The 22,965-nt window shown below is 41.2% G+C and overlaps 1 long non-coding RNA gene across 1 annotated transcript; it reads right to left on the reverse strand.

The window, feature by feature from the left end:
* Window positions 1–419: 419 nt before the first annotated feature.
* On the reverse strand, window positions 420–21,646 carry LOC130046428 (uncharacterized). Its single transcript, XR_008798359.1, has 9 exons — window positions 20,495–21,646; window positions 18,277–18,425; window positions 16,060–16,208; window positions 13,842–13,990; window positions 11,622–11,770; window positions 9,408–9,556; window positions 1,231–1,358; window positions 643–938; window positions 420–538 (listed from the first exon to the last, which is right to left on the reverse strand). It is a non-coding gene; the product is annotated as an uncharacterized LOC130046428 (long non-coding RNA).
* Window positions 21,647–22,965: the final 1,319 nt, after the last annotated feature.

Raw genomic sequence — 22,965 nt, forward strand, 5'->3', positions numbered from 1 at the left:
GTGTCACAGCAGGTGTGACACGTTAAAGATCCCTCCCTGCTCAAAGACCGTTAGAGCCAAATATACACCTAACTTTTGCAGCCCTTCACCAGTGACGTTTCCATATGAGAGCAAAATTCTCGAGGTAAAAGTTTAACAATATACAACCAACTTTATCTGTCCGTTTTTTTTTATCCATCCATTTGTTATTGGAACAATAGGTTTTTACTTAGTTGTCCGTGTGTATATCTGTTTGCTTTTTGTGCAGTCGGCTATCGCTGGGACATTGTCAAATACATCCAAGATCTCTATTTATGTCTGACGCTTCTGTATTTGAAATACCGCATTCCACTACACTTAAACAACATGGGAACATTTTTCCCATTAGGACAGGTCTAGTATGGAAGTGATTCATCTTGGAACAAATCATCAAACAGAGGTTATTTTCAGACGTTTATTGTGAACATTTGATTGAACATGTAACATTTGAAAAATAAATACTGGATTTACAATTCCAATAAATAAATAAATAACAAGATGAAGTTCCACTTATATTGATCTGTAAAAGAAAAAACCCCACAATGACATTAAAGTCTAATGCGATAAGGAATAGCAAATCTTAAATCAATGGTGTTTGGTTAGATATACCATGTATGTTTTTACCTATTTACGTCCGTATTGGTTACAACCATAGGGCCCACATCCGTGACCACCCCCGTTGATCCTCCCTTGTCCTCCGCCAATACGTACGCCTCTGGGACCACCGCCAATGATTCTTGCTATTCCACTTCCAATGGCAGCAGCACCGTGTCCTCCTATTCCTCCTTGGCTACCAGACTGCCAGGAGTTAGACCACTGCCGACGAGAGCCCCACTGACGTCCGCCTCTACCGATGATGCCACTGCCGATACCACCACCATGTCCAGCTCCAATGTGACCACCGGGAATGTAAGCACCGGCTGCAAGGGAAGCGGTGTAATTTCAAATGAATAATGTCATCAAAAGTAGTGAAAATGTCAAATACAAATAGATGTACATTTGTATTTGGATGAAATTTTTTAATGCATGGATGCTATATTCGGTTTTATCTTATTCCTGAATGTTTGAATTCTGGGATGCACATGTGCAACAAAAACCAATGAAAATGAGATTCCTATGTTTTTCATTTTAAAGCATCTGGAATATCAAATTTACTTAAATTACCTTTACTCACAGAGAGAGAGAGAGAGAGAGAGAGAGAGAGAGACTTACGTTGGTATCCGGCGGAGTACGCCATAGCGACACAGACACTGAGGAGAACGAGAGCTCGGATCATGGTTGTTGCTTTGTTATAGACCTGACTAACACTGATTTGGACTTCGAAGTTCCCAAGTATTTAACTATTTGAGCACAAATAAATTTGAATAATTGCCTTTAATGCGGTGCATTTTCAGTACATTTTTACATATTTTTATTTATAAGTTACTTAATAAGATGATTAAGTACACGTATTTATGCGCTCGTTTAATGGATTTTGTGTATCATAAAAATGAAATTTCAGAAAATTAATTTAATGAGAAATGAATTTGGAGCCATATCGAATAAACCCCGAACTCAATTACACGCATTTCATGAATTAATTAAAGTGCCAATTACGATTACTTCCTTTATTCATTAATATTTTATTTCCCTCCACAGAGGATCATGACATGACATGCATAATCATAACATTACAAAGATACTAATGGAGTAGATATACAATTAAGTAGATGTAAAATAATAACAAAGGTATAAATATATGTACATAATGGAGAGGAAAAATAAATGAATAGATACGTAACAGATACAGCCCTTATTAGCTCACCTGAGCTCAAAGCTCAAATGAGCTTTTCTGATCGCCTGTTGTCCGTCGTCTGTCTTTAAACTTTTCTTCTCCAGAACAACGGGGCCAATTTCAACCAAACTTGGCCAAAAGCATCCTTAGGTAAAGGGCGTTCAAGTGTTTGCAAATGAAGGGCGATGTCCTTTTCAAAGGGGAAATAATTACAAAAATGCAAAAATAGGGTGGAGTCATTTAAAAATCTTCTCAAGAACCACTGGGTCAGAAGAGCTGACATTTACATGAAAGCTTCTGACATAATGCAGATTCAAGTTCAAATAATGGCCCCTGGGAGCTGGATGGGGCCACAATAGGGGATCAAAGTTTTACATGAAAATATACCGGTATAGGGAAAATCTTTGAAAATCTTCTTCTGAAGAACAACTGAGCCAGAAAAGCTGAGATTTACATGATAGGTTCCTGACATAGTGCAGATTCAAGTTTGTTAAAATCATGGCCCCTGGGGTTTGGATGTGGCCGCAATAGGGGATAAAAGTTTTACATAAAAATATATAGGGACAATCTTTAAAAAATCTTCTTCTCAAGAACCACTGAGCCAGAAATGAAAGTTTCCTGACATAGTGCAGATTTAAGATTGTTAAAATCATGGCCCCTGGGGGTAGGATGGGGCCACAAGGAGGGATCAAAGTTATGCTTACAAGGTTTTGAATATATAGGGGAAATCTTTAAAAAAATCTCAAAAACTACTAGGCCAAGAAAGTGGAAATTTACACGATAGCTTCCTACCATAGTGCAAATTGAATATTGTTAAAATCATGCCCCCCCCCCCCCCCCCCCCCGAGGATAGGATGTGGCCACAATAGATGATCAAAGTTTTACATAGAAATATATAGGGAAAATCTTTTAAAATCTTCTTCTCTAAAACTACTGGGCCAGGAAAGTGGAAATTTACGTGAAAGCTTCTTGACATAGTGCAGATTCAAGTTAGTTCACATCATGGCCCCCGGGGGTTGGATGGGGCCACAATAAGGGATCAACGTTTGACATACAAATATATAGGAAAATCTTTTAAAATCTTCTTAAGAACCATTGAGCCAGAACAGCTGAGATTTATATGAAAGCTTCCTGACATAGTGCAGATTAAAGTTTGTTAAAACCATGGCCTCTGGGGGTTGGATAGGGCCACAATAGGGATAAAAGTTTTAGATGCGAATATATAGGAAAAATCTTTAAATTGAGTCAAGGTGATTCAGGTGGGTAATGTGGCCCATGGGCCTCTTGGTATGTGTTATTGAAGGATATTGCTTTGTTGTACAGAGGTGCAGGTGCCTGTATTTCAGCATGCAGAAGGACACATTATAGTGTGTCGAGCAAGTAGAATGAAATACAGATCGTCTTCTGTTAGTGCGCATGATTCCATTGTCAACCATAGGTCTAAGAAACTCACGATGTTTTACCATGGATCTCGAGTACAGCAGTGGCTAAGCAAGTGCAACAGGCGTGAACAAATATATCCCTAAAGGGTTTTTTCACACAATAAGGAAACTTGTGTGTCATTGCGTTTCCGGGTTTGGAAATAAATTTACACAAGCTGATTTCATTGCAATTTCTAGGCATATTCCAAAGTGATGATGGTTCTGTAATATTAAATATTAGTCAAAAGAGAAGTCAGAGCCGCACGATAAACAGGTCTGACGCCGTAGTTTGTGCAGTGATGAGACAGAGGTCCTTAAGATCTTCTTACATACCGGTCTATCGTTTTTGTCCTGTCTGTCATTCTGTCTGAAAATTTAACCTTGCTTATAACTTTTGAACAGTGAGTGATAGAGCTTTGATATTTCACATGAGTATTTCTTGTGACAAGACCTTTCTATGGGTACTAAACCTTTTGACCTTGACATTTGACCTACTTTTAAATAATTTGACACTGGTCATAACTTCTAAATGGTAAATATTAGAGCTTTCATATTACACATGAGGATTTCTTATGACAAGATCTTTCTACTGGTACATATACCAAGATATTTGTCCTTGTGACTTGGCCATCTTTGGAATTGACCATTATCGGGGCCATTTGTATTTCACAAACACACCTTGTTTCAAATCAATTTTTATTCTCTTAAAAAAGTTTGATCCCATATTGTGGCCCCAACCTATCCCCGAAGGATCACAACATCACTGAAATTAAATTCACATAACACAGAAATGCACATCAATGTGACTAGCATGATCTTGTTCTCGACAAAACCAAGTTCATAGATCATAGTATGAGACGAAAGACCTTGTCATAAGGAATCTATATACAAAATATGAAAGCTCTATCTTAAATAGTTGAGGAGATATTGAATAGGTCAGATATTTGTTAAAAATAGGTCAAACACCCAAGTCAAGGTCACAAGATCGCACACCATTGCATCAAATGAAAGGTTTTTTTTCGTAAATAATGTATATACAAAATATGAAAGCCCTAGCTTAAATAGTTCTAAAGGCATTTTAAAGATTGTTCTAGATATCAGTATATAACACTTTGATCTCCTACTGTGGTCCAATCCTACCCCAAGGGACTAATAATTGCACAAATGTGGATCTACTCTATGTCGGGAAGCTTTCATGTAAATTTCCACTTTTCTGGCCCCACCTTATCACCTAGAGCTTTGATATTTCATTTGAGTATTTCTTGTGACAAGACCTTTTTGTGAGTACCAACATTTTTGACCCTTGACTTTGGAGTTTGACCTACTTTTTGAAAACTTTAACCTTGCCAATAAGTTTTGAACAGTAAGAGCTAGAGCTTTAATATTTCATTTGAGTATTTCTTGTGACAAGACCTTTTTGTGGGTACATTTTTTTGTACCAACATTTTTTACTCTGTGACCTTGACCTTAGAGTTTGACCTACTTTTTGAAAATTTTAACGTTGCTAATAACTTTTGAACATTGAGTGATAGAGCTTTGATATTTCATGAGTATTCCTTGTAACAAGACCTTTCCGTTTGTACTAAATATTTTGACCTTGACATTTGACCTACTTTTAAAAAGATTGACAGTGGTCATAACTTTTAAATGGTAAATATTAGAGCTTTCATGTTGCACTTGAGCATTTCTTGCGACAAGATCTTTCTACTGGTACAAAGATATTTGTCTTTGTGACCTTGGCCATCTTCTGAATTGGCCATTATCGGAGGCATTTTGTGTTTCACAAACACATCTTGTTTTATACAAGTTTTGAGTGTTTGCATATCCATCTCATTATAACCTTTTCTGTGATACTGAAAATAGCGATGAAAACTATTATTTAACGCTGGTCAGGCATCAGTCTGTATTATTAACTCAAAATCTCACATTGCAACAGTATAATATTCTTTACACAATCATAGTTCACTATTCTTTATCGATGTTATTAGTATTCAACAGTAATGCTTTTACAATTGTTAATTGTCCAGATACTGGTATGTGCATAATATTCTAAAATGCCTGATTTTGCAGCGCTTCATGTTATATTGTTTCACTTGAGAAGACAGTTGTCTGGCTTGTGGACTTGTTTATTATGTTCCCCAAACAAAGTTTGGGAACATATTGTTTTTACTCTGTTTCTTATTATTATTAAGGTCTTCCGTCTCCTGCGGAAGACCTTACTATTATTGTTCGCGTTCTTCTTCTTCATTATTATTATTATTATTATTATTATTTTCCTTGGTAGTACACGCGTTTTTCTCAGCCATTTCTCGATCGATTTTCACGAAATTTTCAGAAAAGATGTCTTTTGGTGACGAGACTTTGCTTGCAAAATTTCGTGCTTGACGTCACTTCCGGTCAGGAGTTATCTCTCTTTTAGTGACTTTTTGAAGGGCCTTGTTGTCCACACATCTCCTCCGTTAGTTTTGAAGCTAGAGTCTTGAAATTTCTACACAAGATAGAGTAAACATTTTAGAAGATTTGTGGGGGATTCGATTTTACCGGAGGCGATTTGCCTAAACGCTCGCCTGGACCTGAAAAAATGGATGCCAAAATTTTTCGCCGATTTCGGCGATTTTTGACCTTTGATCTCCAATATCTTTTTTCTTGCAAATATTTTGTTAAGACATGTAGGACAAAAGTTGTGCACATTTACGAGATCTTTTCGAAAATATCAAGATTTAGGGACTAGCCCCTTCAGTTAGGGATCTAGAAGGGCTCAAAGTCTAGATCAAATATCTCAAAAATCGTTAATATTTTGGTATAAGTCAAAGAACAAAAAATGTTCATCTCAACAATCCAAATCTATTCATATAAAAATTTAGGTCATATGTTACGTAATAAGGGATTTTAAGGGCCAAAACCATAAATTTTTTACCCCTTGTATCTCGAAAACGACAAATATTTTGAAAAGCAATAAAGAACAAAAGTTGTTCAGAATGATGATCTGAACAATATGCATATTTCGTTTTTACCCTATGTGGCCCCGTTAGGGAGCTACAGTTTGGCCCCTAAAAATTACTTCTAGAAATAACTCGAGAACGGTAAAGAATTTCTAAATACTTGTTGAACAAAAAATGTTTGAAATGTCATGACCTTTCTTACTATATCAAGCAAAAGGGGCTGACCCTTTAAATTAGGGGCCCAGAAGGGTCCAAAGGTTTATGAGAATATCTCAGAAACTATTAATATTTTGTAATAAGTCATTGAAGCGGAAATGTTCATCTAAACGAGCTTGTTCTTATCAAATGAAAAAGTAGGTCATATGTTACGTAATAAGGGATTTTAAGGGCCAAAATCATAAATAATTGACACCTCATATCTGGAAAACGACAAATATTTTGAAAAGCATTATTGAACAAAAGTTGTTCAGAATGATAATCTAAACAATATGTACATTTCGTTTTTTCCCTATGTGGCCCTGTTAGGGAGCTACAGTTTGGCCCCTAAATATTTCTTGTAGAGATAACTCGAGAACGGTAAAGAATTTCTAAATACTTGTTGAGCAAAAAATGTTTAAAATGACAAGGCCTTTCTTACGATATCAAGCAAAACGGGCTGGCCCTTTAAATTAGGGGTTCAGAAGGGTCCAAATGTTTTTGAGAATATCTCAGAAACTATTAATATTTTATAATAAGTTGTAGAAGCGGAAATGTTCATCTCAACGAGCTTGATCTTATCAAATCAAAAAGTAGGTCATATGTTACGTAATTAGAGATTTTAAGGGCCAAAATCGTAAATATTTGACGCCTCATATCTTTAAAACGACATATTTTTTGAAAAGCATTATTGAACAAAAGTTGTTCAATGTGTCATAACCTATCGATCAATATCAAAAAATGGGTCTGTGGGCCTCATGGCTCGCCTGTAGAGTCGATATCAGTCGATTTAAAAAACTGGTAACTGGTAAATATTTTGTAAGGACATATTGAACAAAAGTTGTTCAGTTTATCGAGATCTATCGATTGATATCAAGAAATAGGCCTATGGTCCTAATGGCTCGCCTGTAGAGTCGATTTTTTGTCGATATCGGTCGATCTCAATAACTTTTTACAGGTAAATATTTTGTAAAGACATATAGAACTAAAGTTGTTAAGTCTATAGAGGGCTAACAAATGACATCAAGAAATAGGCCCGAGGGCCTTATGGCTCGCCTGGAGAGTCGAATTTCAAACGAATTTCACCGCAACTTTGCTTCAGAAGCTTATGATATGAAAAATTGATTATATCTAAAGTGTCTTAAAGTCGGAAACTAAATTGGGACTCATTTGTCTTTTTTTTTTTTTTTTTTAAACTCCGAGTGCATCAACAAATCGGACGGAAGACCTACTCGTTGCTCGCAACGAGATCGTGTCTAGTTATTAGGGTCTTCCGTCTTCAGCGGAAGAACCTTCTATTATTCTATTGTTGATTTTTCACTTTTCTTCTTATTATTATTATTAGGGTCTTCCGTCTTCAGCGGAAGACCCTTCTATTATTCTATTGTTGATTTTTCACTTTTCTTATTATTAGGGCTTTCCACCTTTCAGTGGAAAGTCCTATTGTTATTGTTCTGTTTATTATTAGGGCTTTCCACCTTTCAGTGGAAAGTCCTATTGTTATTGTTCTGTTTATTATTATTATTATTATTATTATTATTTTCCTGCCGTCAAAAAAAATCTTCGTCTTAAGACTTATCGAAAAACTTTATAGTCCATCATATAGTACTTCTTGAGAAACGAATACAGTTCACCCTGCGTAATTGAACTTTGACCCCTTACGGAGTTATTTGACCTTTCGCAGAAATCATTGTTAGCACTTCTACTTTGTAACCGTAAATGATAGGAGGATGAAACCTTTTCTAAAACACAGAGGGTAATTAGTAGAAGCGAAGAATTTCAAATGAAGGGATTCGGTGTCCCCTAAAGGGAGTTAATGCCCCCTCATGTTTTGCGATTTGTCCCCTACAAATTGACGACTCCTAAAGTCTTCGTCGTAGAGAGACGGAACCCACTGGGACGGGTTGGGTGACCTTGACCTTGAAAAAGTAGGTCAAGGTCAAAGGTCAAGGTCATCCAGAATGGCCAGAAAATGGCACTTTTTATACGCTCTTTCACGCTTCAGATAGCATCGAAATATCACATGGGTCAGCAAGGAATTTTGGACCGGTCTCGGCATCACGAATGTCAACTCTGAACTTTGACCACTCTGCGAATGGCAGCGACTTAACGTCGAAAACCCCGTTATCGCTACTCTCACTAGACCGCAAGTCGTGGAGAGGCGAGACCTTCGCCGACGAATTCCAGATGAAACGCTCTCGCACAGAAAAGTTGACCGAGGGAAACCGAGAACCCCGAAGCACGGTTCTCGCCCCCGAAAGTCTCCGACGTCGTCGTTCGAGCCCACAACTTCTTCACGGATGTAGATAGGGATGCGGGACCACTTAAACGAAGCCCCGTGACCTCTCTGACCTTCAAAATGAGGTCAAGGTCAAAGGTCAAGGTCACACTTTCTCCCCCATGTGTTTTTGAGGTTTGACCTTGAAAGTGGGTCAAGGTCAAAGGTCAAGGTCACGCATCCAGGGGCCAGTCTCCACGAGTAAGGCCAACCCACCCATCACGCCTGTCGTCCCCAAGGAAGAAACCCCCCACCCTTCAAGTGATCTGTCTGTCATCAGCTGTTTATAATACACTATTTTGACCGGTTTCATGCCCAACAACAGGATTTTTGAGGTTTGACCTTGAAAGTGGGTCAAGGTCAAAGGTCAAGGTCACGCATCCAGGGGCCAGTCTCCACGAGTAAGGCCAACCCACCCATCACGCCTGTCGTCCCCAAGGAAGAAATCCCCCACCCTTCAAGTGATCTGATTGTGATCAGCTGTTTCAATACACTATTTTGACCGGTCTCATGCCATGCAACAATTACAGGATTCTAGCTAATCTGACCTACACCTACACATCTGACCTACACCCACTTCTTCCATTTCTTGACTGTCTTGTCAATCAAACATGAATTCCATTTACATTCATGAAAAGACATAGGCCAGATTCAATTGTCTGCCTGCATCAACATAAAGACTAAGTTTTTTTTTTTTATAATGATGATGCAACTTTACTTGACAGTTGAACTCATTGACATTCCATCCTGACTGTCATTGTAAACAAATAAACACTTACCTGCAGGATCAGATGGGATGCAGTACTCCTATTCTCCGTTCAGATATCCTACATGCACTCAGACACTTTCTAATTCACCGGCCGCCATTTTGGTTGTTTGTTGTCAAAGCCTATCAATCCGTATATGCATGCCTCCTTGGGTGAAATGACTGAAAGACATTGTCTCCGTGAATTAGAACACATAGGATGAGCCATTACAAACTGTATATTCAATTCCACAATCCACAACACACACGGTCAAATCCAGTGCATCTTCACAACATCTGACAACATGAGGCTTGTAGACTCCCAGCATGCACCAGCAGTTACTACAATCTAGGAAAATGGCACATCCGGTTTCTTTGCACCTCCAAATATCACATCTAACAGGTCTAAAGTCACCCCAAACACCTGCACAAGTCCCATTACACTTTTACCTGATATGTGCCGGCTATGCAACACTCGCACCCTTTTTTTTCAAATATTTGACCGGTACTATCGTGCGAAACCAAGGCCTTAATCTCCAACACTACAACACTCAAGGCGGCAAATTTGAATTTCTTTTCAAGCCAAATCCATTTTTTTCTTTTTTTTTGGTGAGGGTGGGGTGGGGTGGGGGGGGGGGGGCTTTTAGCATTTCAACACTACTGAAAAACCGCTAGAAGGTGGGAAGCCCTCTAATTGTTCGCGAACAATTAGGATCACTAGTTATTATTATTATTATTTTCCTGCCGTCAAAAAAAATCTTTGTCTTAAGACTTATCGAAAAACTTTATAGTCCATCATATAGTACTTCTTGAGAAACGAATACAGTTCACCCTGCGTAATTGAACTTTGACCCCTTACGGAGTTATTTGACCTTTCGCAGAAATCATTGTTAGCACTTCTACTTTGTAACCGTAAATGATAGGAGGATGAAACCTTTTCTAAAACATAGAGGGTAATTAGTAGAAGCGAAGAATTTCAAATGAAGGGATTCGGTGTCCCCTAAAGGGAGTTAATGCCCCCTCATGTTTTGCGATTTGTCCCCTACAAATTGACGACTCCTAAAGTCTTCGTCGTAGAGAGACGGAACCCACTGGGACGGGTTGGGTGACCTTGACCTTGAAAAAGTAGGTCAATGTCAAAGGTCAAGGTCATCCAGAATGGCCAGAAAATGGCACTTTTTATACGCTCTTTCACGCTTCAGATAGCATCGAAATATCACATGGGTCAGCAAGGAATTTTGGACCGGTCTCGGCATCACGAATGTCAACTCTGAACTTTGACCACTCTGCGAATGGCGGCGACTTAACGTCGAAAACCCCGTTATCGCTACTCTCACTAGACCGCAAGTCGTGGAGAGGCGAGACCTTCGCCGACGAATTCCAGATGAAACGCTCTCGCACAGAAAAGTTGACCGAGGGAAACCGAGAACCCCGAAGCACGGTTCTCGCCCCCGAAAGTCTCCGACGTCGTCGTTCGAGCCCACAACTTCTTCACGGATGTAGATAGGGATGCGGGACCACTTAAACGAAGCCCCGTGACCTCTCTGACCTTCAAAATGAGGTCAAGGTCAAAGGTCAAGGTCACACTTTCTCCCCCATGTGTTTTTGAGGTTTGACCTTGAAAGTGGGTCAAGGTCAAAGGTCAAGGTCACGCATCCAGGGGCCAGTCTCCACGAGTAAGGCCAACCCACCCATCACGCCTGTCGTCCCCAAGGAAGAAACCCCCCACCCTTCAAGTGATCTGTCTGTCATCAGCTGTTTATAATACACTATCGGTTTCATGCCCAACAACAGGATTTTTGAGGTTTGACCTTGAAAGTGGGTCAAGGTCAAAGGTCAAGGTCACGCATCCAGGGGCCAGTCTCCACGAGTAAGGCCAACCCACCCATCACGCCTGTCGTCCCCAAGGAAGAAATCCCCCACCCTTCAAGTGATCTGATTGTGATCAGCTGTTTCAATACACTATTTTGACCGGTCTCATGCCATGCAACAATTACAGGATTCTAGCTAATCTGACCTACACCTACACATCTGACCTACACCCACTTCTTCCATTTCTTGACTGTCTTGTCAATCAAACATGAATTCCATTTACATTCATGAAAAGACATAGGCCAGATTCAATTGTCTGCCTGCATCAACATAAAGACTAAGTTTTTTTTTTTTATAATGATGATGCAACTTTACTCGACAGTTGAACTCATTGACATTCCATCCCGACTGTCATTGTAAACAAATAAACACTTACCTGCAGGATCAGATGGGATGCAGTACTCCTATTCTCCGTTCAGATATCCTACATGCACTCAGACACTTTCTAATTCACCGGCCGCCATTTTGGTTGTTTGTTGTCAAAGCCTATCAATCCGTATATGCATGCCTCCTTGGGTGAAATGACTGAAAGACATTGTCTCCGTGAATTAGAACACATAGGATGAGCCATTACAAACTGTATATTCAATTCCACAATCCACAACACACACGGTCAAATCCAGTGCATCTTCACAACATCTGACAACATGAGGCTTGTATAGACTCCCAGCATGCACCAGCAGTTACTACAATCTAGGAAAATGGCACATCCGGTTTCTTTGCACCTCCAAATATCACATCTAACAGGTCCAAAGTCACCCCAAACACCTGCACAAGTCCCATTACACTTTTACCTGATATGTGCCGGCTATGCAACACTCGCACCCTTTTTTTTCAAATATTTGACCGGTACTATCGTGCGAAACCAAGGCCTTAATCTCCAACACTACAACACTCAAGGCGGCAAATTTGAATTTCTTTTCAAGCCAAATCCATTTTTTTCTTTTTTTTTGGTGAGGGTGGGGTGGGGTGGGGGGGGGGGGGGGGGGCTTTTAGCATTTCAACACTACTGAAAAACCGCTAGAAGGTGGGAAGCCCTCTAATTGTTCGCGAACAATTAGGATCACTAGTTATTATTATTATTATTTTCCTGCCGTCAAAAAAAATCTTTGTCTTAAGACTTATCGAAAAACTTTATAGTCCATCATATAGTACTTCTTGAGAAACGAATACAGTTCACCCTGCGTAATTGAACTTTGACCCCTTACGGAGTTATTTGACCTTTCGCAGAAATCATTGTTAGCACTTCTACTTTGTAACCGTAAATGATAGGAGGATGAAACCTTTTCTAAAACATAGAGGGTAATTAGTAGAAGCGAAGAATTTCAAATGAAGGGATTCGGTGTCCCCTAAAGGGAGTTAATGCCCCCTCATGTTTTGCGATTTGTCCCCTACAAATTGACGACTCCTAAAGTCTTCGTCGTAGAGAGACGGAACCCACTGGGACGGGTTGGGTGACCTTGACCTTGAAAAAGTAGGTCAATGTCAAAGGTCAAGGTCATCCAGAATGGCCAGAAAATGGCACTTTTTATACGCTCTTTCACGCTTCAGATAGCATCGAAATATCACATGGGTCAGCAAGGAATTTTGGACCGGTCTCGGCATCACGAATGTCAACTCTGAACTTTGACCACTCTGCGAATGGCGGCGACTTAACGTCGAAAACCCCGTTATCGCTACTCTCACTAGACCGCAAGTCGTGGAGAGGCGAGACCTTCGCCGACGAATTCCAGATGAAACGCTCTCGCACAGAAAAGTTGACCGAGGGAAACCGAGAACCCCGAAGCACGGTTCTCGCCCCCGAAAGTCTCCGACGTCGTCGTTCGAGCCCACAACTTCTTCACGGATGTAGATAGGGATGCGGGACCACTTAAACGAAGCCCCGTGACCTCTCTGACCTTCAAAATGAGGTCAAGGTCAAAGGTCAAGGTCACACTTTCTCCCCATGTGTTTTTGAGGTTTGACCTTGAAAGTGGGTCAAGGTCAAAGGTCAAGGTCACGCATCCAGGGGCCAGTCTCCACGAGTAAGGCCAACCCACCCATCACGCCTGTCGTCCCCAAGGAAGAAACCCCCCACCCTTCAAGTGATCTGTCTGTCATCAGCTGTTTATAATACACTATCGGTTTCATGCCCAACAACAGGATTTTTGAGGTTTGACCTTGAAAGTGGGTCAAGGTCAAAGGTCAAGGTCACGCATCCAGGGGCCAGTCTCCACGAGTAAGGCCAACCCACCCATCACGCCTGTCGTCCCCAAGGAAGAAATCCCCCACCCTTCAAGTGATCTGATTGTGATCAGCTGTTTCAATACACTATTTTGACCGGTCTCATGCCATGCAACAATTACAGGATTCTAGCTAATCTGACCTACACCTACACATCTGACCTACACCCACTTCTTCCATTTCTTGACTGTCTTGTCAATCAAACATGAATTCCATTTACATTCATGAAAAGACATAGGCCAGATTCAATTGTCTGCCTGCATCAACATAAAGACTAAGTTTTTTTTTTTTATAATGATGATGCAACTTTACTCGACAGTTGAACTCATTGACATTCCATCCCGACTGTCATTGTAAACAAATAAACACTTACCTGCAGGATCAGATGGGATGCAGTACTCCTATTCTCCGTTCAGATATCCTACATGCACTCAGACACTTTCTAATTCACCGGCCGCCATTTTGGTTGTTTGTTGTCAAAGCCTATCAATCCGTATATGCATGCCTCCTTGGGTGAAATGACTGAAAGACATTGTCTCCGTGAATTAGAACACATAGGATGAGCCATTACAAACTGTATATTCAATTCCACAATCCACAACACACACGGTCAAATCCAGTGCATCTTCACAACATCTGACAACATGAGGCTTGTATAGACTCCCAGCATGCACCAGCAGTTACTACAATCTAGGAAAATGGCACATCCGGTTTCTTTGCACCTCCAAATATCACATCTAACAGGTCCAAAGTCACCCCAAACACCTGCACAAGTCCCATTACACTTTTACCTGATATGTGCCGGCTATGCAACACTCGCACCCTTTTTTTTCAAATATTTGACCGGTACTATCGTGCGAAACCAAGGCCTTAATCTCCAACACTACAACACTCAAGGCGGCAAATTTGAATTTCTTTTCAAGCCAAATCCATTTTTTTCTTTTTTTTTGGTGAGGGTGGGGTGGGGTGGGGGGGGGGGGGGGCTTTTAGCATTTCAACACTACTGAAAAACCGCTAGAAGGTGGGAAGCCCTCTAATTGTTCGCGAACAATTAGGATCACTAGTTATTATTATTATTATTTTCCTGCCGTCAAAAAAAATCTTTGTCTTAAGACTTATCGAAAAACTTTATAGTCCATCATATAGTACTTCTTGAGAAACGAATACAGTTCACCCTGCGTAATTGAACTTTGACCCCTTACGGAGTTATTTGACCTTTCGCAGAAATCATTGTTAGCACTTCTACTTTGTAACCGTAAATGATAGGAGGATGAAACCTTTTCTAAAACATAGAGGGTAATTAGTAGAAGCGAAGAATTTCAAATGAAGGGATTCGGTGTCCCCTAAAGGGAGTTAATGCCCCCTCATGTTTTGCGATTTGTCCCCTACAAATTGACGACTCCTAAAGTCTTCGTCGTAGAGAGACGGAACCCACTGGGACGGGTTGGGTGACCTTGACCTTGAAAAAGTAGGTCAATGTCAAAGGTCAAGGTCATCCAGAATGGCCAGAAAATGGCACTTTTTATACGCTCTTTCACGCTTCAGATAGCATCGAAATATCACATGGGTCAGCAAGGAATTTTGGACCGGTCTCGGCATCACGAATGTCAACTCTGAACTTTGACCACTCTGCGAATGGCGGCGACTTAACGTCGAAAACCCCGTTATCGCTACTCTCACTAGACCGCAAGTCGTGGAGAGGCGAGACCTTCGCCGACGAATTCCAGATGAAACGCTCTCGCACAGAAAAGTTGACCGAGGGAAACCGAGAACCCCGAAGCACGGTTCTCGCCCCCGAAAGTCTCCGACGTCGTCGTTCGAGCCCACAACTTCTTCACGGATGTAGATAGGGATGCGGGACCACTTAAACGAAGCCCCGTGACCTCTCTGACCTTCAAAATGAGGTCAAGGTCAAAGGTCAAGGTCACACTTTCTCCCCCATGTGTTTTTGAGGTTTGACCTTGAAAGTGGGTCAAGGTCAAAGGTCAAGGTCACGCATCCAGGGGCCAGTCTCCACGAGTAAGGCCAACCCACCCATCACGCCTGTCGTCCCCAAGGAAGAAACCCCCCACCCTTCAAGTGATCTGTCTGTCATCAGCTGTTTATAATACACTATCGGTTTCATGCCCAACAACAGGATTTTTGAGGTTTGACCTTGAAAGTGGGTCAAGGTCAAAGGTCAAGGTCACGCATCCAGGGGCCAGTCTCCACGAGTAAGGCCAACCCACCCATCACGCCTGTCGTCCCCAAGGAAGAAATCCCCCACCCTTCAAGTGATCTGATTGTGATCAGCTGTTTCAATACACTATTTTGACCGGTCTCATGCCATGCAACAATTACAGGATTCTAGCTAATCTGACCTACACCTACACATCTGACCTACACCCACTTCTTCCATTTCTTGACTGTCTTGTCAATCAAACATGAATTCCATTTACATTCATGAAAAGACATAGGCCAGATTCAATTGTCTGCCTGCATCAACATAAAGACTAAGTTTTTTTTTTTTATAATGATGATGCAACTTTACTCGACAGTTGAACTCATTGACATTCCATCCCGACTGTCATTGTAAACAAATAAACACTTACCTGCAGGATCAGATGGGATGCAGTACTCCTATTCTCCGTTCAGATATCCTACATGCACTCAGACACTTTCTAATTCACCGGCCGCCATTTTGGTTGTTTGTTGTCAAAGCCTATCAATCCGTATATGCATGCCTCCTTGGGTGAAATGACTGAAAGACATTGTCTCCGTGAATTAGAACACATAGGATGAGCCATTACAAACTGTATATTCAATTCCACAATCCACAACACACACGGTCAAATCCAGTGCATCTTCACAACATCTGACAACATGAGGCTTGTATAGACTCCCAGCATGCACCAGCAGTTACTACAATCTAGGAAAATGGCACATCCGGTTTCTTTGCACCTCCAAATATCACATCTAACAGGTCCAAAGTCACCCCAAACACCTGCACAAGTCCCATTACACTTTTACCTGATATGTGCCGGCTATGCAACACTCGCACCCTTTTTTTTCAAATATTTGACCGGTACTATCGTGCGAAACCAAGGCCTTAATCTCCAACACTACAACACTCAAGGCGGCAAATTTGAATTTCTTTTCAAGCCAAATCCATTTTTTTCTTTTTTTTTGGTGAGGGTGGGGTGGGGTGGGGGGGGGGGGGGGCTTTTAGCATTTCAACACTACTGAAAAACCGCTAGAAGGTGGGAAGCCCTCTAATTGTTCGCGAACAATTAGGATCACTAGTTATTATTATTATTATTTTCCTGCCGTCAAAAAAAATCTTTGTCTTAAGACTTATCGAAAAACTTTATAGTCCATCATATAGTACTTCTTGAGAAACGAATACAGTTCACCCTGCGTAATTGAACTTTGACCCCTTACGGAGTTATTTGACCTTTCGCAGAAATCATTGTTAGCACTTCTACTTTGTAACCGTAAATGATAGGAGGATGAAACCTTTTCTAAAACATAGAGGGTAATTAGTAGAAGCGAAGAATTTCAAATGAAGGGATTCGGTGTCCCCTAAAGGGAGTTAATGCCCCCTCATGTTTTGCGATTTGTCCCCTACAAATTGACGACTCCTAAAGTCTTCGTCGTAGAGAGACGGAACCCACTGGGACGGGTTGGGTGACCTTGACCTTGAAAAAGTAGGTCAATGTCAAAGGTCAAGGTCATCCAGAATGGCCAGAAAATGGCACTTTTTATACGCTCTTTCACGCTTCAGATAGCATCGAAATATCACATGGGTCAGCAAGGAATTTTGGACCGGTCTCGGCATCACGAATGTCAACTCTGAACTTTGACCACTCTGCGAATGGCGGCGACTTAACGTCGAAAACCCCGTTATCGCTACTCTCACTAGACCGCAAGTCGTGGAGAGGCGAGACCTTCGCCGACGAATTCCAGATGAAACGCTCTCGCACAGAAAAGTTGACCGAGGGAAACCGAGAACCCCGAAGCACGGTTCTCGCCCCCGAAAGTCTCCGACGTCGTCGTTCGAGCCCACAACTTCTTCACGGATGTAGATAGGGATGCGGGACCACTTAAACGAAGCCCCGTGACCTCTCTGACCTTCAAAATGAGGTCAAGGTCAAAGGTCAAGGTCACACTTTCTCCCCATGTGTTTTTGAGGTTTGACCTTGAAAGTGGGTCAAGGTCAAAGGTCAAGGTCACGCATCCAGGGGCCAGTCTCCACGAGTAAGGCCAACCCACCCATCACGCCTGTCGTCCCCAAGGAAGAAACCCCCCACCCTTCAAGTGATCTGTCTGTCATCAGCTGTTTATAATACACTATCGGTTTCATGCCCAACAACAGGATTTTTGAGGTTTGACCTTGAAAGTGGGTCAAGGTCAAAGGTCAAGGTCACGCATCCAGGGGCCAGTCTCCACGAGTAAGGCCAACCCACCCATCACGCCTGTCGTCCCCAAGGAAGAAATCCCCCACCCTTCAAGTGATCTGATTGTGATCAGCTGTTTCAATACACTATTTTGACCGGTCTCATGCCATGCAACAATTACAGGATTCTAGCTAATCTGACCTACACCTACACATCTGACCTACACCCACTTCTTCCATTTCTTGACTGTCTTGTCAATCAAACATGAATTCCATTTACATTCATGAAAAGACATAGGCCAGATTCAATTGTCTGCCTGCATCAACATAAAGACTAAGTTTTTTTTTTTTATAATGATGATGCAACTTTACTCGACAGTTGAACTCATTGACATTCCATCCCGACTGTCATTGTAAACAAATAAACACTTACCTGCAGGATCAGATGGGATGCAGTACTCCTATTCTCCGTTCAGATATCCTACATGCACTCAGACACTTTCTAATTCACCGGCCGCCATTTTGGTTGTTTGTTGTCAAAGCCTATCAATCCGTATATGCATGCCTCCTTGGGTGAAATGACTGAAAGACATTGTCTCCGTGAATTAGAACACATAGGATGAGCCATTACAAACTGTATATTCAATTCCACAATCCACAACACACACGGTCAAATCCAGTGCATCTTCACAACATCTGACAACATGAGGCTTGTATAGACTCCCAGCATGCACCAGCAGTTACTACAATCTAGGAAAATGGCACATCCGGTTTCTTTGCACCTCCAAATATCACATCTAACAGGTCCAAAGTCACCCCAAACACCTGCACAAGTCCCATTACACTTTTACCTGATATGTGCCGGCTATGCAACACTCGCACCCTTTTTTTTCAAATATTTGACCGGTACTATCGTGCGAAACCAAGGCCTTAATCTCCAACACTACAACACTCAAGGCGGCAAATTTGAATTTCTTTTCAAGCCAAATCCATTTTTTTCTTTTTTTTTGGTGAGGGTGGGGTGGGGTGGGGGGGGGGGGGGGCTTTTAGCATTTCAACACTACTGAAAAACCGCTAGAAGGTGGGAAGCCCTCTAATTGTTCGCGAACAATTAGGATCACTAGTTATTATTATTATTATTTTCCTGCCGTCAAAAAAAATCTTTGTCTTAAGACTTATCGAAAAACTTTATAGTCCATCATATAGTACTTCTTGAGAAACGAATACAGTTCACCCTGCGTAATTGAACTTTGACCCCTTACGGAGTTATTTGACCTTTCGCAGAAATCATTGTTAGCACTTCTACTTTGTAACCGTAAATGATAGGAGGATGAAACCTTTTCTAAAACATAGAGGGTAATTAGTAGAAGCGAAGAATTTCAAATGAAGGGATTCGGTGTCCCCTAAAGGGAGTTAATGCCCCCTCATGTTTTGCGATTTGTCCCCTACAAATTGACGACTCCTAAAGTCTTCGTCGTAGAGAGACGGAACCCACTGGGACGGGTTGGGTGACCTTGACCTTGAAAAAGTAGGTCAATGTCAAAGGTCAAGGTCATCCAGAATGGCCAGAAAATGGCACTTTTTATACGCTCTTTCACGCTTCAGATAGCATCGAAATATCACATGGGTCAGCAAGGAATTTTGGACCGGTCTCGGCATCACGAATGTCAACTCTGAACTTTGACCACTCTGCGAATGGCGGCGACTTAACGTCGAAAACCCCGTTATCGCTACTCTCACTAGACCGCAAGTCGTGGAGAGGCGAGACCTTCGCCGACGAATTCCAGATGAAACGCTCTCGCACAGAAAAGTTGACCGAGGGAAACCGAGAACCCCGAAGCACGGTTCTCGCCCCCGAAAGTCTCCGACGTCGTCGTTCGAGCCCACAACTTCTTCACGGATGTAGATAGGGATGCGGGACCACTTAAACGAAGCCCCGTGACCTCTCTGACCTTCAAAATGAGGTCAAGGTCAAAGGTCAAGGTCACACTTTCTCCCCCATGTGTTTTTGAGGTTTGACCTTGAAAGTGGGTCAAGGTCAAAGGTCAAGGTCACGCATCCAGGGGCCAGTCTCCACGAGTAAGGCCAACCCACCCATCACGCCTGTCGTCCCCAAGGAAGAAACCCCCCACCCTTCAAGTGATCTGTCTGTCATCAGCTGTTTATAATACACTATCGGTTTCATGCCCAACAACAGGATTTTTGAGGTTTGACCTTGAAAGTGGGTCAAGGTCAAAGGTCAAGGTCACGCATCCAGGGGCCAGTCTCCACGAGTAAGGCCAACCCACCCATCACGCCTGTCGTCCCCAAGGAAGAAATCCCCCACCCTTCAAGTGATCTGATTGTGATCAGCTGTTTCAATACACTATTTTGACCGGTCTCATGCCATGCAACAATTACAGGATTCTAGCTAATCTGACCTACACCTACACATCTGACCTACACCCACTTCTTCCATTTCTTGACTGTCTTGTCAATCAAACATGAATTCCATTTACATTCATGAAAAGACATAGGCCAGATTCAATTGTCTGCCTGCATCAACATAAAGACTAAGTTTTTTTTTTTTATAATGATGATGCAACTTTACTCGACAGTTGAACTCATTGACATTCCATCCCGACTGTCATTGTAAACAAATAAACACTTACCTGCAGGATCAGATGGGATGCAGTACTCCTATTCTCCGTTCAGATATCCTACATGCACTCAGACACTTTCTAATTCACCGGCCGCCATTTTGGTTGTTTGTTGTCAAAGCCTATCAATCCGTATATGCATGCCTCCTTGGGTGAAATGACTGAAAGACATTGTCTCCGTGAATTAGAACACATAGGATGAGCCATTACAAACTGTATATTCAATTCCACAATCCACAACACACACGGTCAAATCCAGTGCATCTTCACAACATCTGACAACATGAGGCTTGTATAGACTCCCAGCATGCACCAGCAGTTACTACAATCTAGGAAAATGGCACATCCGGTTTCTTTGCACCTCCAAATATCACATCTAACAGGTCCAAAGTCACCCCAAACACCTGCACAAGTCCCATTACACTTTTACCTGATATGTGCATATGTGCTGGCTACCCAACACCCACACCCCTTTTCTCCCTCAAATTTGACGGGTACTTAATGCGAAACCAAGCATTGAACACACCTCAACACTCAAATTTAGGCGGCAAATTTGAATTTCTTTTCTAGCCAAATCATTTTTTTTTTTTTTTTTTTTGTTTTTTGGGTGAGGGTGGGATGGGGTAGGGGGGGGGGGGCTTTTAGCATTTCAACACTACTGAAAAACCGCTAGAAGGTGGGAAGCCCTCTAATTGTTCGCGAACAATTAGGATCACTAGTTATTATTATTATTCTTTTTTTTTCTCCTTACCGATTTTTGTGCAGAAGATTTCTCGGAGATGGCTGGATCGATTTGCTTCAAATTTTCAGGATTGATGCGTTGCCATTTGAAGTTTGTACCGCCGTTTCAATTTTTGAAAAATCACTTCCGGTTGGAAGTTATCCCCCTTTTATCGATTTTCAGATGACCATTTTGTCCAGACAAAAACTCAAAAACCATAAAAGCTAGAGTGCTGAAATTTTCAGTGATGTTAGACGACATGTTGTAGTTGTGCACCTGGGTTTTAAAAATTTCCGGAAGTGCCTAGTATGGAAGCTCGGTAGGGGTCGAAAATGGAGTTTAGAAAAGTGGCCAATTTTTTTCCACGTTATAAATCATAACTTTTTACTCGTAAATATTTTGTTTAGACATATATAACAAAAGTTGTACAGTTTATTGAGGTCTTTCGTGCCATATCAAGAAATGGGCCCATGGGCCTCATGGCTCGCCTGAACCATTGAATTTCTGTTACAATGATTAACTTTTTTCTCACGAAACTTTTGATAAAACATGTAGAATAAAAGTTGTTCAATTTTGCAAGATCTATCTAAGGATATCAAAAAATAGGCCCCAGGCATCATGGCTCGCCTGAACAGTCAAATTTGTATCACAGTTAATAACATTAATAACTTTTTTCGCGAGAAACTTTTGACAAGACATGTAGAACAAAAGTTGTTCAGTTTCGCAAGCGTTAACTAACGATCTGAAGAAATAGGCCTGCGGGTCTCATGGCTCACCTGAACAGTTGGGTTATTGTTGCAGTCTATAACATTTTTGTCAAAAAACATTTAATAAGACATCTAGAACAAAAGTTGTTCAGTTTTGCAAGATTTTTCGAACAACATCATGAAAAAGCCGAACGGGCTTCATGGCTCGCCTGGAGAGTTTGATTAGTTTCACAATCAATAACTTTTTTCTCGAGAAACTTTTGATAAGACATGTAGAACAAAAGTTGTTCAGTTTCGCAAGCGTTAACTAGCGATGTTAAGAAATAGGCCTGCGGGGATCTCATGGCTCACCTGAACAGTTGGGTTATTGTTGCAATCTATAACATTTTTGTCAAGAAACTTTTAATAAGACATCTAGAAAAAAAGTTGTTCAGTTTTGCAAGATCTTTCGAAAAACATCATGAAAAAGGCGAAAGGGCCTCATGGCTCGCCTGAAGAGTTTGATTAGTGTCACAATCAATAGCTTTTTTCTCGAGAAACTTTTGATAAGACATGTAAAACAAAAGTTGTTCAGTTTTGCAAGATCTTTCAAACGATATCAAGAAAAAGGCCCTCGGGCCTTATGACTCGCCTTTACAGTCTGATAAATGTCGCAATCAATAATTTTTTTCTCAAGAAAATTTTGATAAGACATGTAGATCAAAATTTGTTCAGTTTTGCGAGATATATTTAGAATGATATCAAAAAATAGGCCTCCGGGCGACATGACTCGCCTGATCAGTCGAATTTGTATCGCAGCAAATAACATTATTAACTTTTTTCTCGAAAAAGGCTGACCCCTTTAATTAGTGGCGAAGAGGGGCAGAGAGTCTTTAAATTATAACACTTAAATGATCAATATTTGTAAAACATTACCGAAGCTAAATTGTACGTCTAGATAATATATTTGTATCATTATTTATGAACGAAAATCTCAGTCAAATTCTTATCTCATCACATCTAAAATTGGGCGGAAGACCCACTCGTTGCTCGCAACGAGATCGCATCTAGTTATT

This window comes from Ostrea edulis, chromosome 1 (genome assembly GCF_947568905.1).
Source record: "Ostrea edulis chromosome 1, xbOstEdul1.1, whole genome shotgun sequence".
NCBI lineage: Eukaryota > Metazoa > Mollusca > Bivalvia > Ostreida > Ostreidae > Ostrea > Ostrea edulis.